Below are 16,734 nucleotides of genomic sequence, written 5' to 3' on the forward strand. Positions count from 1 at the left end.
TCTCTCTCTCTCTCTCTCTCTCTCTCTCTCTCTCTCTCTCTCTCTCTCTCTCTCTCTCTCTCTCTCTCTCTCTCGTCTCTCTCTCTCTCTCTCTCTCTAGCGGATTCACTGCCCGTTTAACAGCCTCATCTTTGTCAAACTTTCTTATGTTCTTTCTCTAACACGTAATGAAGGTTATTAGGACTTTTAGCTCCTTTGTGTTAATATTGACCGCCATTTCCTTTATGAAGTGAAACAGCCTCCCTGTGTCCTCGCGCTGTAATCATATCCCCGGACCCCCATACTCGGAGGAACACAGGGATGTCAGTATTGTTTTATAAGGCAGGGTATAGAAATTATTGAAATTAAAATACTATCTATTTACTTTTACAAACAGTGAACAGCTGGCAGCTGCAGCATGTGTATTGCAGGACATGTGTAAGCGTCTTTGAGTTTTAGAAAAGCGCTAGGCCTATAGGCTATAAATATAATGTATTATTATTATATTATTAGGCCTATGTGTTGGACATGTGTGGTTGGACTCTGTCTCACAGGCAGGTTGCAGCATGTGTGTTGCAGGACATGTGTTGGACACACTGTGTGGTTGGACTCTGTCTCACAGGCAGGTTGCAGTGTAACATCAGAGGAGACTGGCCAATTGTACATCTTAAACTGCACCACTTAGAACTAACAAAACAATGCAGAGATTATGTTTATATAATTGTATTCAATAACCGTAATAAATTAAACAGTATGAACTGATTTGTAAATAGGAATACAGATTTGACTTAATGTTTTCATAAATATATTTTTCTCCCAGTTTGTCATGGGACTTATTTTTACCCTCTCAAGAACCGGAATCGAGAACCGAAAATAACTGGAATCGAAAAGCAGAACCGGAATCGTTAAAATCTAAACGATACCCAGCCCTATGTGTGATGCAGTAAAATCTTACCGCTCACGTAAAAACCGTGGGAAAATGTGAAATACGATGGCGAGAAGAAGATTCCAGTGGCCCCAATTTGTGTCCATTCTGGACAAGTGAAAATGTATTCGGACAAGTAAATTGCCAAACTCACTTGTCCATGGACAAGTACTCTCTAAAAACTTTTTCTCACACTGTTACTGTATTGAATCCCAATTTGGGGAAATGTTTGTGTTTGCAGCAGCATAACAAGAAAAACAAAATATAAGTTATTATATATACAAAAGTATGTGAGGGATGGAATATTAAATTGAATATAAATGTAAAATGTACATGTGATTTTACGTCCAAGAGAGCTATGGAGCAGAGTTCTCTGCCAGCCAGAGGTGATTTGTTATTAGTTCAATATGTCAAACTGATTTCCCTGACTACAATCTTAGTTACATGGTGAAACGTTATGCTGCTTGCACTAATTAGACTTATCATATAAGCCACACAGGTTTTAATAGGATGTATTCATTATCTTTACTTATGTTGCGGTCTTTTCAGCAGCGCCATCTCTAAACGGCGATACAGTCACTACCCATCATTTACATTTCACCGTGACATGGACAAAAATGTAACGTCAGCTTACCTCATGGCACGAATCAGACTCTCCTTTGGAAAACATTGGCCGGGAAACGATAGAACAGGCACGTTTCATGCGAAGACCTGTGGCTGCAACCCGGAGCAAAAGCAACAAACCATTGCGTAGCTAACTAGTAGCGCTAGCTTTAGCTAACGTTAGCTAACAAAACGAACTGCCGAGTAAAATTGGAAAACACTGGTAATTAATTATTCTATAATTTGTAAAACTACTGTGGTAAAAACGACAATTTCAAAGATACAGATTATAATGGTCAGATATAGATATACAGATACTAAAGATAGGCAGGTACTTGCTTTCAAGCAGAACACAGGGGAAAACAAACTTAGCGGGAGTGTTTAAGTGTTCTGCGTAATGACGTAAAACGGCCTCGACGATTCTGTAGTCCTATTCAGCCACTCGGTAACAACCATCGTTTTTCAGACACGTAAACTCTTCAAAAATCCCCAGTGGGTCACTGCTGACGTATTTAATGTCGTAGAACAAAACGTGACTTATTTCTTAAATTTGTGTCAACCACAGACCTTATTTCGAGCTATTTTCCAAAACCCTATGGAAAAAATGCATTGCTTTTTGAGGAAGGAACCGGAAGTGCTAAAAATGCTAACTTACTTCATGGTTTTACGACGTGTCACTGCGGTTCTCTATAGGAGTTTACGGAGCAGATGAAAAGACACAGAAAGAGAGAAGCACATAACAAGTATATGTGGGTGTTTTTTGTAAATAACCAATGGTGTCAAGAGGAAGTAAAGTCCCTGCCATGAGAAAACTCAAAATCCATTTTCCAAAATCCGACACTAGAGGTGGTCTTAACGCACCGGCACCAATATAGTAGCCTATAATACATATTATATATATATAATAAGTAACATGTGTAATCACACACTTAGAGATATAGAACATAAATAATAAAAACGTAGGCCTACCTGGTTTTAAACACTTTGGTGATCATACTGTGGAATGAGTTCACACCCGTATATACAGTCTATGGTTCACACTGAAACGAGTTTTTCATTCAACATTTTGCGGGCAATTACATGTAAGAAGAAAGAGAAGAAGAAGAAGTAAAATAAGTAGTTGAAGAAGAATGAAGCTGGTGTGTTTCCGCAGCGAGACACTACAATACTAATTGTGGGCTTATCATGTTGATTCGACCACAACAGAAAGAAAAAGAAAACTCTCGCTCTCTCCAGAAGGGCAGGTCAGCCAAAAAGGGAAAACGGGCCGTTGCCGGGCAACATTAGCCCGTACCTGCACGTCCCTGGGTTTCAGTAATCCCTGTTAATTGAGGACATAAGTAATCTAAATGAGTAATGTCATCTTTATGACTTTCAGAAAGGATAGGAGACCGACAGGTGCCTATCAATGATTGTCAACTGACAGTAAATAAATAGAATTCAATAAACATTGAATAGCATGCATGCAGTTTGTCTGTGCCTTTTCCTCCGTGTTGTCCTGGCATATCGTCTCCCCCATGGTTGCTGTGCTGCCGGGGGATGCTCCAAGCGCTCAGAGAAAGGAGTACAAATGTACGGTTTCCCCACTGACACAGAGAGGAGGAAAGAATGTCTGGCTCAAGTCAGCAGGAGCAATTTAACTATGACAAAAGACAACAATGGTACTTGCATACCATGCCGCGAATGGATCTGGCCCTTCCTACATCCAGGACATGGTTAAACCGTACACCCCAGCACGTGCACTCCTCTCTGCATCAGCCAAACAGCTTTCTGCACCCTCACTTCGAGGGGGACCCAAAAACATGTGGGTTTGCTACCCTGGCTCCAAAATGGTGGAATGAGCTCCCCATTGAAATCAGGACAGCAGATAGCTTACACATCTTCCGGCGCAGACTGAAAACTCATCTCTTTCGACTCCACTTCGAGCGATAGAATTATTAACAAAGCACTTATATACTAATAAAGGACTGGCTTATCTATAGCCAGTTGAGTAGCACTTGAAATGTTTGGCTCTATGAAACCTGATGTACTTATATGACTCTGTTTTCTTCAAGGTTGTATCTTCCTGGTCGAATGTACTGACTGTAAGTCGCTTTGGATAAAAGCGTCAGCTAAATGCAATGTAATATAATGTAACAACAGCAACAACATGTGAGGTAATCATATTTTTCACAAATCGATGACCACACCATTGGGAAGTTTAATGTCTGTTTAATCAAAATAAGGAACAGGGAGAGGCTTGCAAAACTCTGGGAGTTCAGACTCAGGCGCAGGGTGAGGGTCTCATTGCAGTTCTTCAGGCTCCATTGAATCCCCCTGGGGTTCTTGTGCTGAAAGAGGGAGACAGGAGAAAGGGTTAGATACATCTAGCAACCTATGGGATGGGAAATTGCTGACCTATTTGAAACTTAACTTGTGTTTTCACCCTCACTTAAGTCCCTCTCCCTTTGCCATCAATCCAAAATCAGCTGAGCTGCTACATATTACAGACAGGTAATAATCAATAGAATCACAAGGACAATATGGCTCTGCTAAAAACACTCACTCATAAGTAACGTTTTTGTTTACTGTTTGGAAGTCTCAAATATCCACTCTAAATCTATATCAATAGCGATGTATCACAGAAATAGCTCTCTTCCTTATTATTGTGTAACGTTAACTATATTATACTAGCTTGAACTCTGAGATTAATATCCTCATTTCACCACCTCCACCCACTACAATCACACGCCCCAATGTTATATTTAACTAATATGTAACTCCCTCCACCCCGGATAAAAGCACGTTAAGAAGCCCCTTTTCTCTAATTCCACATCGTTGGAGGAAATAACAGTAAGAGAACGGATTAATAGGCTGTTCGTGGTTAACTTGTGTTGCTAACTTTATCCGGTATCCTAGCCTAATCTGTTATCTGTAAACGTAAAAAATAAAATATACTGATTTAAGGGATAATCCACTAACATCCTTTAATACATATGTGTAGTTAATTTGATTCAGATGTTCTGATAATATCCGCAATATAAATCTTTAAACGTCTTCTTACCTTTAAAAGTCCATCACGAACGGTCTATTATGCTGCAACTCTACTGTGCTGCTAGCCGCAGATCCTCTCAATAGTTTCCCGACTAACTTCCGGGGAACTATTGAGAGGCTCCACGATCCGCCATTGCTGTAAAAAACTGGTCCATTGGAGTGAACGGAGATGTCGTAACTCTTCTATTATATGGCTCTGGGTTGGGGTATTGTTGCGCACGGACATTATAGTTAACCGGACTTCCTGTTGATGTGAAATCCGAAAACGTTTAAAAAAATAATAATAATACTTTATTCCGAGTGTGCTTGCTTTTTTGGATAGGTTGAACTAGATTCGTAGTATACCCCCGAGGTTAGCCGCACAGCATAAGTTACCATGGAGATCTAGCCTGCTAAAAAGAGAATAATCAATCAGATGGATGGATTCCAGAGAAGAGGAAACTTTAAAGGACTTTTTCTCAAAATGATGACTCGGTGACAGTCATTATATAATGTGACATATTTCGCTTAATATTTGGAGTACAACAACAATCCTGATATCATTAGAAAGCTATGAATCTCCTCTTTCCAACAGTGTATACAACTCAAAATGTGTCTTCGGGTCAATGCGACTGATTTCGATAGAGCAGGTCACATATGGTACCTACACCGGCCATAATGTCCCTGCCCCCGCACAGCGCCTTGACAGCACTTCCTGCGGTTAACCACACTCACATGCGTGCGCCCACTGGCTGCCTCCTTTACTGGAGTTACAACTGGGGCGGCGAGTGGGGGATTATGTCTCATAATGGGGTGCCCAATTAACATCGTATGAAATGGATCTTGCCGATTTCAACGAGACATTATGGGGAAATGTGGAATTGTGGAGAGAGATGACTCTTACTCTGGGATAAATGCAATTGTTTTTACCGAATGCATTTTTCACACACGCCCGCTATTTAAGCCAGGGCATGAAGGACAGGCCCGGGTCTCTAGAAGTGGTGGCCTCGAAGGTATGATAACTCTTTCTTCTTCTTTCAAACGTTTCACTTTCTCTGCTTCAGTTGTTGCTCGCTCGCTGAAGAAAAAAGGATGACAGTCAGGAGGCGTGGCCGCCTTTTATACGGTGTGCTTGCACGCGCATTCAGGTAGGCCCGCCCCGGGGGGCGGCTACGTCTATAGATATCTCAGTAGGTGAATGCTTGCATGGTATGGTTAAGAGGTAGTACCCATAGAGTCCAGTAGAGGGCGTAGCCTGTGTGAGATATAACGTGTGTTTTGCAATGGCAGTCGGCAGAGGTGTTGCAGATGAGTGTTGAAAACTAGGCTTGAACTTAAGAAGTGGAAGTTATGATTTGCTTTGCTGAATGGAACCGTTTGAAGATCAGTTGCTCCCTACTGACTGTGTTTAAATGTTTCTAAGAATGCAACGATTTTTTAAGTGCCTGGTTAACTAGCATGGTTGATGTTCCAAGACAGTTTAGATTTGTTTTTAACACAGATAAAGTTGTTCCAGAGTGATGATGAATGTGAAGACTGACTCAATGAGGGGTATTTTATACCATTTAAATTCCTCTGCAGAACAAGGCGCTGCTGTGTCATTGTGATCTGAAAAAGGAACGGGTTCCTCATTCAGTACCTGGATGACCTTTTAAAATAGCATCTTTCACCCCAACAGTGCAACACAAAGGGCTTTACAATCAAGCAAAGCTAACACCAAAAACAACAACTTTAAATCATTAAAAGGTATAAAACCAGACAGATAATAGTTATAAGCAATATTGAAGATATGCGTTTGGATTTGTAATTTAACAGTCAACAAGTCTCAAGTCTCTGTAAAGTCAGCTAGATACAGTATATAGCACCACAAAAGGGTGTGTGGTGAGAATGGGAACGGAGAATGGTTTATAGAGCGGCTGTGGAGGATCTGAGGGTTAACAGAAAATGGTAAAACAATAGCGAGCAGGGCAAATGAGTGTCTTCAAAATTAAGAAAGGTACTTTTAGTCAAAGTCGGCAAGATGACTACAATAAAAGCAACTTTTTCTTTATCTTGCTGTTCATTAAAGATCTCACTTATTTAACAAATTATTATAAGCCGGTTTGGTCACCAAATGAGCTGATCACTACAAGGCCATATTTCACAGTTTAGCAAGATAAGGTGGCTGTTATTTTTTGGAAGTTCAGTCTTATCTTCCTTTAGTTTCAGGAAGTGCTCATTCTCATGTTGGACCCAGAGTCAGTCAGATTGGACAGAGAGTTTGGGTTGTCTCATTGACACTATAGCTGAATGTCGTCAGCATAACTGTGCACATTCACGTCATGCCGATTGATTATGAAAAACCCAGTGTCAGCATTTAGGGGGACGAATTGGACCTTTTCAGGCAGCAGCTTTGGACAGGACGCCAGAAAACAGAGACTGTCCTCAAAAAAAGAACGTCAGATCAGCTAAGTTAAAAAGTGGGAATAATGTTTATTTATACAGTCTATGGTTATAACCAGTCAGAAATTGTTTTTTGGTAGTGTTTTTTGTTTATTGTGGACATAGCAAGGGTTTTGCTCATATCTAGTATTTTGCTAAGCTAGGCTAACAACGACCTAGCAAATTGTGTTTGAGCCTTTCATCTCACTCCCATCAACAAAACAACAAACACATTTGTCGTTTACTTACTGTCAGTATAATATATATATATATATATATATATATATATATATATATATATATATATATATATATATATATATATATTTGGATCTACACAAAATGTAGGATGCATGCCTGTGTTCACGCTGAGTGTGTTGTATAGATTTAGCTTCATCCCGCCGTGCTGAGCCTCTCTGAGCAGGTATTGCATTGTGATAAGCTACAGGATTCCAGGGGTTTAATGGTGTATGCGGGTGTGAATATGTATGTGTGTATCTGTGTGTGGGTGCAGGTGTTAGAAGGGATAGATGTCTTTGTTATTTACAGGAAGGTTTTAAAGTTTCAAAGCTTCCTCTGGCGTTCGGTGCTCTCCCAAAAGACGAACATTGATGTTTTATTTCCAATGAGTTGTTTAAGAATAATAGGCACAAAAAGAAAGAGGCAGAGGTGTGCTGAAAGGATGCTACCCATCAGTAAGCCAATACTGTGGAGAAGTGGAGGTTTTTTACCTTAATGGATTTAAGAGGATCGAATTATATACAGCTCAATACTCTCTAGTCTAAAGCACATTTTTTTCCACTTTAATGAATATTAAAACATGAACTTGAAGCAAATCAGTTCTTTGCAGTCTCTGAGTTTTAAGCAATGTCCTGCATAATGATGTCACTTCTATCTAAATAAATGAGGCACACCCACAGCAAGATGAAGAATGTGCTATCAGATGTGTCCAACTTATCTTATCTGTTTGGAAAACTAACTTTCTGCCCGGCTGGAATCACTTAAATGCAGCAGGGCGACATTACACACATTACCTAATTTCCATATTTAGAAGTGATTACCTCCATTCAGCCGTTGCCCGGGTGACCCCAGTGACTGACATTAGCGCTGCTATTCAACTTAGCTCATTGGTTTGATTGATTAGCGCCGCCTCTGAAGGAAACTAGGGATGTGCTGGGTATTGATTCAGCATTAACATATCTGTTAGAGCCTGACCCTGCCTCTCTCTGTGTGCTGTATGACATGCTGATGTCCCAGTTAACTAGCACATTTCTCCCACGATCAGGAATCATTACCCTCTGTACAATACATTAGACCGTGGCTCTCTCTCTCCAGTTGTTGCTATGCTCAGTGCATTGTAATGCTTTTAAATCTATAGGGTGTGTTTTAAATGTTATTATGATAGTATTACATGCATGGATCATATTAATGTGTTTATAACTACATCTCGTATTCCTGCATCATACACACTATACTGTATCTCCAAACACCTGCTTACAATGTACAGTTAGACACAGCAGCATGAAATACTTTGGCGTTTGTTGAACACTTTGAGTGTGACTTTCCTTTTTCTTATTAAGTTTATTATAACACATACAGGCTCAATGTATTTATCCCTTAAGATTTGTAAATTATATATTCTCTCTCCTTTTCGCTCGGTTTTGGTCTCCACCAACTCCTCTGACTATAATCTGTCTCTTGAAGTGCCTCTGTTCACCAGCTGGTCTCTGGTGTTTCTCTTAGAATACCTGCAGCAAATGGACAGAGATAAATGAGAGGGATGAGACCTAATGAAACAGTACATTTTCAGGACAAACAAACAGAAACAGCGAGCTGAAAGACAGTAAAACATTTTGTATGTAAGAAGAACTCCAGATCTGCAGATGTTCACAGTACAGAGTCACGTTAAAGGTGGGTTAGTTAATTTTGGAGAAACCAGCTCGAGTACGCTAGAATTTGAAGATACACAGCCGGAAAAAATTGGCCCCTCCCTTCAGACTTCCTTACAGAGCCCCTCCTCCATCACACAAGAACGCGCACATGACCAATGAGGCCACGAGATAAGTTTGTGCACAGATGGAAGGCTGACAGGCAGGTAGGCCATCCAGTTATTTTAGCCGGGCCGGCTCAGATGATTGGTCGTGCTTTTTACAGCGCTACGGCTTCCAGAGATGACATTTTTTTATGTATTTATTGTCAAAGCACTTCATATATTCATTACTATCGGGATGTTAAGAGCATTCCATGGAATATAACAAAAAGTGTATCTCGAGCCGGTTTCTCAAACTTACCTACCCCAACTTTAAGCATTGTTGATATACTGGTTAGTGCTTGACTAAAGTATAAACTGATTAAACATTGGCATGTTTAATCTCTTCTAGTAATGGAATGGACAGGCTTGTGACTCCATTAGAGAGTGAGCTCTGGCTCTTCAGCTGCTCAATGCTCTCTGCCACTTAGTGCTGGGAATGTAACAGCCATTCAGTAAACCAGTGCTCTTTTGGCAACAACAGCTGTCTGCTGCAAAGTCCTGCAGGAACAAATCAGACCTATAAACTAATTGAGTTATTCGAGATCTGTAGACATGAGGAGAACTGTAGAGCCTGTGTTTATAACTCCCACTGACCCCTTTATATTGCTCACATTGCCAGTGGATCGTTTGTTAATATACAAATATTGACACGTACAACTTTTATGTTGTTTAATGTATTAATATCATACTGACTTGTGTCTCATAAAGTATGTTGCCTACTGCAACAATACCACCCTCTCCACCTGCAGCGTGACAGACAGATAACCCCACCCCCCCTCTCCTCCTGGACAGACAGGAGCTCCTTCTCCAACAGACTGCTGCAGCTCCGCTGTCACAAGGACCGATACAGGACAACATTCCTGCTCACTGCAATAACACTGTACGACAAATCACCTCTGGCTGGAAGAGAACTCTCTGCTCCATAGCTTCTCTCTTCACTGTACATTTTACATTTATATATTCAGTCTAATATTTAATATTCCATCTGTCACATACTTATGTAAATATAATACCTTGCTTTATATATTGTTAAATTGTAAATTCAACATTTCTTGTTTATTTTGTGTCTTTTCATTTTAATTGTACAATGCCACTTTTTATGCTGCTTCAACACAAACATTTCCCAAATTGGGATCAATAAAGTACTATCTTATCTTATCTTACCCAAGTTCCCATCAGCAAAAACACGTGGGTTTGCTATCCTGGCTCCAAAATGGTGGAATGAGCTCCCATTGACATCAGGACAGCAGAAAGCTTACACATCTTCCGGCGCAGACTGAAAACTCATCTCTTCCGATTCCACTTCGAGCGATAGAACTATTAACAAAGCACCTATATACTAATAAAGGACTGGCTTATCTAAAGCCAGTTGAGTAGCACTTGAAATGTTTTAGCTCTATGAAACCTGATGTACTTATATGATTCTGTTTTCTTCAAGTTTGTATCTTGTTGGTCGAATGCACTTATTGTAAGTCGCTTTGGATAAAAGCGTCAGCTAAATGCAATGTAATGTGTGTGTGTGTGTGTGTGTGTGTGTGTGTATGTGTGTGTGTGTGTGTGTGTGTGTGTGTGTGTGTGTGTGTGTGTGTGTGTGTGTGTGTGTGTGTGTGTGTGTGTGTGTGTGTGTGTGTGTGTGTGTGTGTGTGTGTGTGTGTGTGTGTGTGTGTGTGTGTGTGTGTGTGTGTTTGTGTGTGCTAACTCATATCTATATAATCTGGAAAGCATGTTCATGAAGGAACAACAAAGCACAGCTTGGATTATAGATGTATGTGCATCTCACACTTCCTGGCTGAAGGAAAATTAGAGCTAGAGATTTATCACGTTTCATAATATAACGTTATCCTTGCCAGATTTCGGTTGGTGCATGTGTAACTATAGCAGTCAGGGGGTTTTGGACTATTTTAGTTCTGCAATCATAGGCTTCTGAACTATTTCAAACAGAGCTGCACAGGATTACTGCATCGCCAGTCTGCAGTTTTTTTAAGGTACACCTACACAGCTCTACAGATCCAGGTTGTTATTGTATCCTGGTGCGACTGCGGGGGCTTTTATGTAATAACTAGAAATATAAGCCTGCTGTTTACGTGTAAATCCAGGAATTCCTTTGAGTGATTATTCCTATCTTCCTTTTAGTGTTTTGTGCAGCCCAGATACTGGCACCATATTACTCACATTGTTCTTGGCTGCAGCACAACATCCAATGTGCCAGTCCACCAGAGACCGTGTTGAAAAGGAATCACTAATCAGGGGCTGGCGAGGACTTGTAGAATAATGCAATGATATAGGTGGTCTATATCATCAGGGCTGTTCGATCAGCAGAACATCTACATCTCTAAGCTCAGCGTGTGGTCCATCTGCTGCATTAGAAACACATGGAACTGACATCTTCTATCTTTACCTCATGTCATGTTTTAACATCGTTTCTTCGGCTGGGACACAACATCACGGAGGAATCGAACATATAATACAATACAATATCAGTTGTTTTGTTCTGATAGGGACAGGCAGAACATTTGGACTCAGATAAAAGGACTTGGATTCAGACGGTCAAAAATCTTAAGACTCTAGGCTTGACAAAATCCAAGGCCTATTGCAAGTTGAGTTTAATAACAATGACTTGTGACATCATTTGGCCTTAAATCTTGAGGTTCTTCATTTTGATGCCATCATGTTGGGACTTGTTGGGCTTGAATCCAGTTCCTAGTTTGACAACGTTAACTTTGTCGTCTGCCTTTCAGAAAATGTAAATGTGTTCTAATCCTGGAAAATGAGCAATGTAACATTCAAATGTACACGTTAAATCAGTATTCAAACCATATTGCAGTATAGAATAACGTTAAAGAGGTAGAATAGGGCGTGGCCTTTTGCCTCTGTCTTGTTTCTAGTGTTAATGAGTGGAGAACCGTGCAACTTCAGTGTCCTGACAGATGAAGTGAGAAAGTGAGAAAGCTTGAAGACGGTGGAGAGCCTCTGCTGCCCCTTCTCCCTCCCTGTGTTTCACTGCTTCAGTTCTCAGTCTTTGATTTAGCGGTGCTCTGAGCTCTGCATCCAGCGGACTGAGCAGCATCTTTCATCTCTTCCCCACTTAGCACACATTCCTTTCATACGCTCTCCGACTGCTTCTTCTCTTGTCAATAATCCTAACCTCTCCGGCCTGATTTTCTCTTTCTGTTGTAGCCCCGAGATGTGAACACTGGCCGTGAATGTAATACAAACCTGGAATATGTTGTCAGCATTCCTGACTCCATCACAGAGTCCCACAGGCCTCCGCTGTCCAGGGTTCTACACAACGCAGATCACACGTTTCTTTGTGATTCTGAGCTTTCAAACACACTCCCACTGCTAGGAAACAGCCCTGTAGCCAGTCTCAGTTCACACTACCAGAAAAAAGCCAGGGTGATAATAATGAAAAAATGGTGGGTTTAAATGTAGAGTTACTGCCGCACAGAGCGCGCCTGAGGGCCATGTAGAGGGCTTTCCCTCACAACGCCCAGTGGATTGCTTCTTTCCACAAACTAAATAAATAAATCAGAGCCAGATAGCCAGGAGCAAAGTGTTTGTGGGGGCGACCGACCCTATTTTAAGACACATTATGAGGACAAGTTTTCCTCCTTCTCTTTGATTCATTTTCCTTCCCCACCCTCGCTGTTTTCCCTCATACTCATCCCTCCTTTTCCACTTCAACTCGCTATCTTTTCACCGAATTGCGGCATTGCAAAATGAAATCGTTATTTCTTCATTGTTTGGAATCAGAATCAGAATTGCTTTATTGGTCCCACAGCGGGGACATCTACAGTGTTAAAGCAATAAGTGGCATAGCAGTTAAAAAATGCACGCAATAATAAAGAATAAGCTAAGTTGTAAAATATAGAGAAGAAAATTGCACATTAGGTGTTACATTACACATTATGCAAATTCTTAACAATGTATGTTTTCACATGAAGGTGATTATTGCACAGGGTCCTCTCAGAGTTTTCCTGCAGAGGTACTGTTTGTCAGAGCGGTAATCTGTTGGCCTAATGCCGCTCATCTTCAAATGTGTTTGTGAAAGTGATTTTGAGATGAAATCCTCCAAAGTTAAATCTTGACATTAGTTACTCTTAAGCTTTGTTCTGCTCAAGTGCTTTCTAAACGCCTCAGATCACCAAACGCTGCAGAGCTAACATAAATATGCTGCGTTCCACTTGAAAAATGGCCTCGGTGTACACAGTAGTCGTCTGCAGCAGCATGAGCTGTGGTATGAATCCATAAGATACAGTACTTGATGCGGGCTGACTCATACATATGGCTCTCCTCTTTATCCAGCTCACAATGATAAGTAGGCCGACAGTAGCTCTGCAGTCCTGCACTGTGTGTGAATGCTAATGAGGACTCAGAACAATCAGAGCAGCTCTCAGAGCTCCAACATTGAGCAGCGCAGCACCAGCATTCTGACACTAATTTAATTTAATCCTGACCTCCTTTCCCCCTCTACAAAGTGAGCGGTGGGGTGTGTGTGGGTTCAAGACCTCTGCGTAAACTTTGTGCATATCCAAGCCATACTTCAGTTTTTACTTTCAGACACTGTTTTGGGTCTTATTGCCCTTTTTCTGTGTCCTTCTGTTTTGCATGAAGGTTAAATTGTGTTTAGCATTGGTTCAATTATTATAAAGGCATAGATAGATAGATAGATAGATAGATAGATAGATAGATAGATAGATAGAGAGAGAGAGAGAGAGAGAGAGAGATAGATAGACAGAGATATATAGACAGAGATATATATATATATATATATATATATATATAGAGAGAGAGAGAGGTAGATAGAGAGAGAGATATAGATAGACAGAGAGAGATAGATAGATAAGATATATATATAGAGAGAGAGACAGAGAGATAGATAGATAGATAGATAGAGAGAGAGATAGAGAGAGAGATAGAGAGAGAGCTAGATAGATAGAGAGAGAGAGAGAGAGAGAGAGAGAGAGAGAGAGAGAGAGAGAGAGAGAGAGAGAGAGAGAGAGAGAGAGAGAGATAGATGGATGGATAGAAAAGACATACATTCAGAAGAGTGTCTAAGAATACACTCTATAAAACCATGGCCCTATCAGAAACAATGCCCGACGTGTTTTGGATGTAATATGGTCTTTGTTTACATTAGCAAGCATGCTCACCTGTACTGGAAAGAGTATGTGTTTAAAAAGCAGGAAATAAAAAGGGACTCACCTTGTGGTAAACCCGCAACAGAAAAAGCATTTGAGCTCCATACTGTTTCAGAAATAATCCTTGATGTGTTTTGGAACATGATATGGTGTGTTTAATCACGGCAGAGTTTAGCTGAGTATCTCGTAGAATTCTGTGCAGGGACAAGCTCCCCCTCCTCTTTTTGTTTTTCAAGCTAAGGACCCAAAATCAGCGTTTCTATAACAGGGCTGAAATAGAGGGATGGGAGGGATTTCTAAAATGCATGATCTGTTTGGTATTTTGAGCAAAACACATCATAGACATGTTTTTATATTTTTTGATATATCTGAGACCTATAATATATGCCTAAAAATAGCATGATAGGAGACCTTTAAAACATGTGCACAGTAGATTTTAATTCAAATGAAAGAAACTTTCATTGTGTTCTTAGTGCACTGCATCATTTGGTAAAACTCATTCCCTCATTCTCTTTGTTATTAGCTGACTCAGCATTTCCCAAGCATTTATAGATGTTTCTAATAGTGAACCAAAATCAGCTTTTAGCCCTGATATCAATGTTTCCAATGATTACAGTTAACGCTGAAGCAGTTTGCTGGAAAGAGACTTCCTTTTACGATGTCAGGGTGTAGCTCCATCACTCTGTTCTGAGCAACAAGCAGTCAATAGCATCAAATATTTATCCTGGCTCTTCCATCAAAGCTATTGGCTGCCTTTGTCTGTCTTTGCCCCGAGGTAAGCACTCCAATGCCAGGAAGGCGGAGGTGAAGAAAAAGTCTATGATTTTTATTCACCATCTCGATACGTGATCACTTAATACGTATTTGACCTTGTCAGAGCTGAAGAAACTTTTTAACTCGGAAACAAGCTTCCAGAACAGAGCCCTCGTTCTGTATTTTGATAGCAATTCACTTCTCAGATAGCTGCGCATTGCTATTATGCCCGGCTTGTTTCTTGTTCCCCTGTCTGCCTTATCATCTGAATTCCAGCAGTTACATACTGCTAATCTGTTGGCCAGCTCTGTATGGAAGCTAGTGCTGCGGCAGGAAGGAGAGAGAGAGTGACCCAGAGAGTGGATCAGTGGCTCTTCTTCAGGTAGTTGGTAGGACCAAGGGGCATCAGTGAGGAATCAGGCAGTGAGTGGGTGAAGCTGGGGACAGGGAGGTGACCTTCACTCCCTCAGGTCAAACGCTTCTGTTGTGAGCATTCAAATTTCCCAATATTGTGCCAGACCCAGATCGTATTATTACATTGAGCATTCACACCGGACACAAAGCACATTTTTTGCGCGTCGTGATAACATGAGATGCATGACATGCAGTTAGAAGCTAATTTGCCCTGGGCGCCGCATCTGAAGCGAACGAAGTTGCTAACGCACCCAGACTTCATTTTTTCAACTCGAGAAAACTGACGTGGAATCAGAACATTTGCCATTGATACAGTTCCTAATCTTTGTTCAGAAACTAGACAAATATCAGTTTTTATAATGTACAAACCACAGACTGTGTTTGGCATGGCAGCAGAGGTCGCAGTTCAACAACGTGCTCTCTCCGGGGTGTGTCTCTGGACATCTTTAGACTGGAATAGTGGGGGCGCGCCCAGTAACTGAACTCGCCTCGCAGGTGCACACGCCAGGACAGAGTACATCTGACTCGAGAAAAAACTTGTTCGAATCAGAGTCCAAGTCGGAGCGTCAATATACAAGTGGAGTCAGATGTACTCGAGTTCGAGTCCGCGTCAATCAGTGCGCGAGTCCGAGTCGAGTCGAGTCACGAGTCCCGAAAATCTTGTAAACACAAATGATGTCGCGTTCAAATTCCCACAAGTCTTTGCTTCGGGACCAGTGTGAACTAAGTGCTCTAACAAAACCTTTGTCTAGGCTTGAAAACAAGTTGAAACAAATCGATCCAAAGAAAAGAGAGGAGAACGAAGGGCTTCAGAAACAGAATGCTACACAATCCATTAAAACTGTCTTCAGATGAACTGATGATCTGTTGGTTGAGCGCTTCAGGCTGGTACAGTTAGTGACTGCTGAGTCTAGAGTCTCCTTCTGCTTCTCCCAGTGCTTTATAAGCTGCTTATTTTGGTCACATGAGTTGTAAAAATAGCATCCTTAGGAGAAGCTCCAACATCTCACTATTTGGGCCATTTCCACGTCTCCTGATGATCGTGGACACAACAACAAAACATATTCCATTCTATCTATTACACAGGAAGTCGGCTAGAGGGGACGCTGGCGTGTTTTTTGCCGCTCTTCATGCCGACGCATATTCCTCGTGTCTATCACTCCCTGCCGTAAAAAGGTTTTCACATACACAGCGAAAAGATTGTTCTGCTCTGGTTTTGTGTTTCTGCCATCTCGGTTGCTCAGCCGATTTTGTTTGGCTGCTGTTTTGCTCCTAGCCTCTGCCGTCCTGCCATTAGCAAAACGAGCTCACCGTCGTGCTCTGCTATCCGTGGAATCCCCGCTCCGGAATACCCCGACTGGGTTCCTCTCTGCCATGCTCCCAGGACTATCCACGAACCCTCCCTCAGTCCTGCCATGAGGTCCGGTTTCTACCAGGCTAATGGTGCTAGCTGC

The 16,734-nt window shown here is 41.3% G+C and overlaps 1 protein-coding gene and 1 long non-coding RNA gene across 2 annotated transcripts in view; one reads left to right on the top strand and one right to left on the bottom strand.

The window, feature by feature from the left end:
• Positions 1–1,553, bottom strand: part of LOC307022721 — a 3,699-nt gene extending 2,146 nt beyond the window's left edge. The window contains exon 1 of the long non-coding RNA XR_013803486.1: positions 1,539–1,553. This is a non-coding gene — a long non-coding RNA (uncharacterized lncRNA). The remainder of the gene's footprint in view (positions 1–1,538) is intronic.
• Positions 1–16,734, top strand: part of LOC307022715 (carbonic anhydrase-related protein 10) — a 365,049-nt gene that overhangs the window by 286,289 nt on the left and 62,026 nt on the right. The window lies entirely within an intron of this gene.

The sequence above is a fragment of the Notothenia rossii genome (assembly GCF_949606895.1).
Source record: "Notothenia rossii genome assembly, chromosome: 10".
Classification (NCBI taxonomy): domain Eukaryota; kingdom Metazoa; phylum Chordata; class Actinopteri; order Perciformes; family Nototheniidae; genus Notothenia; species Notothenia rossii.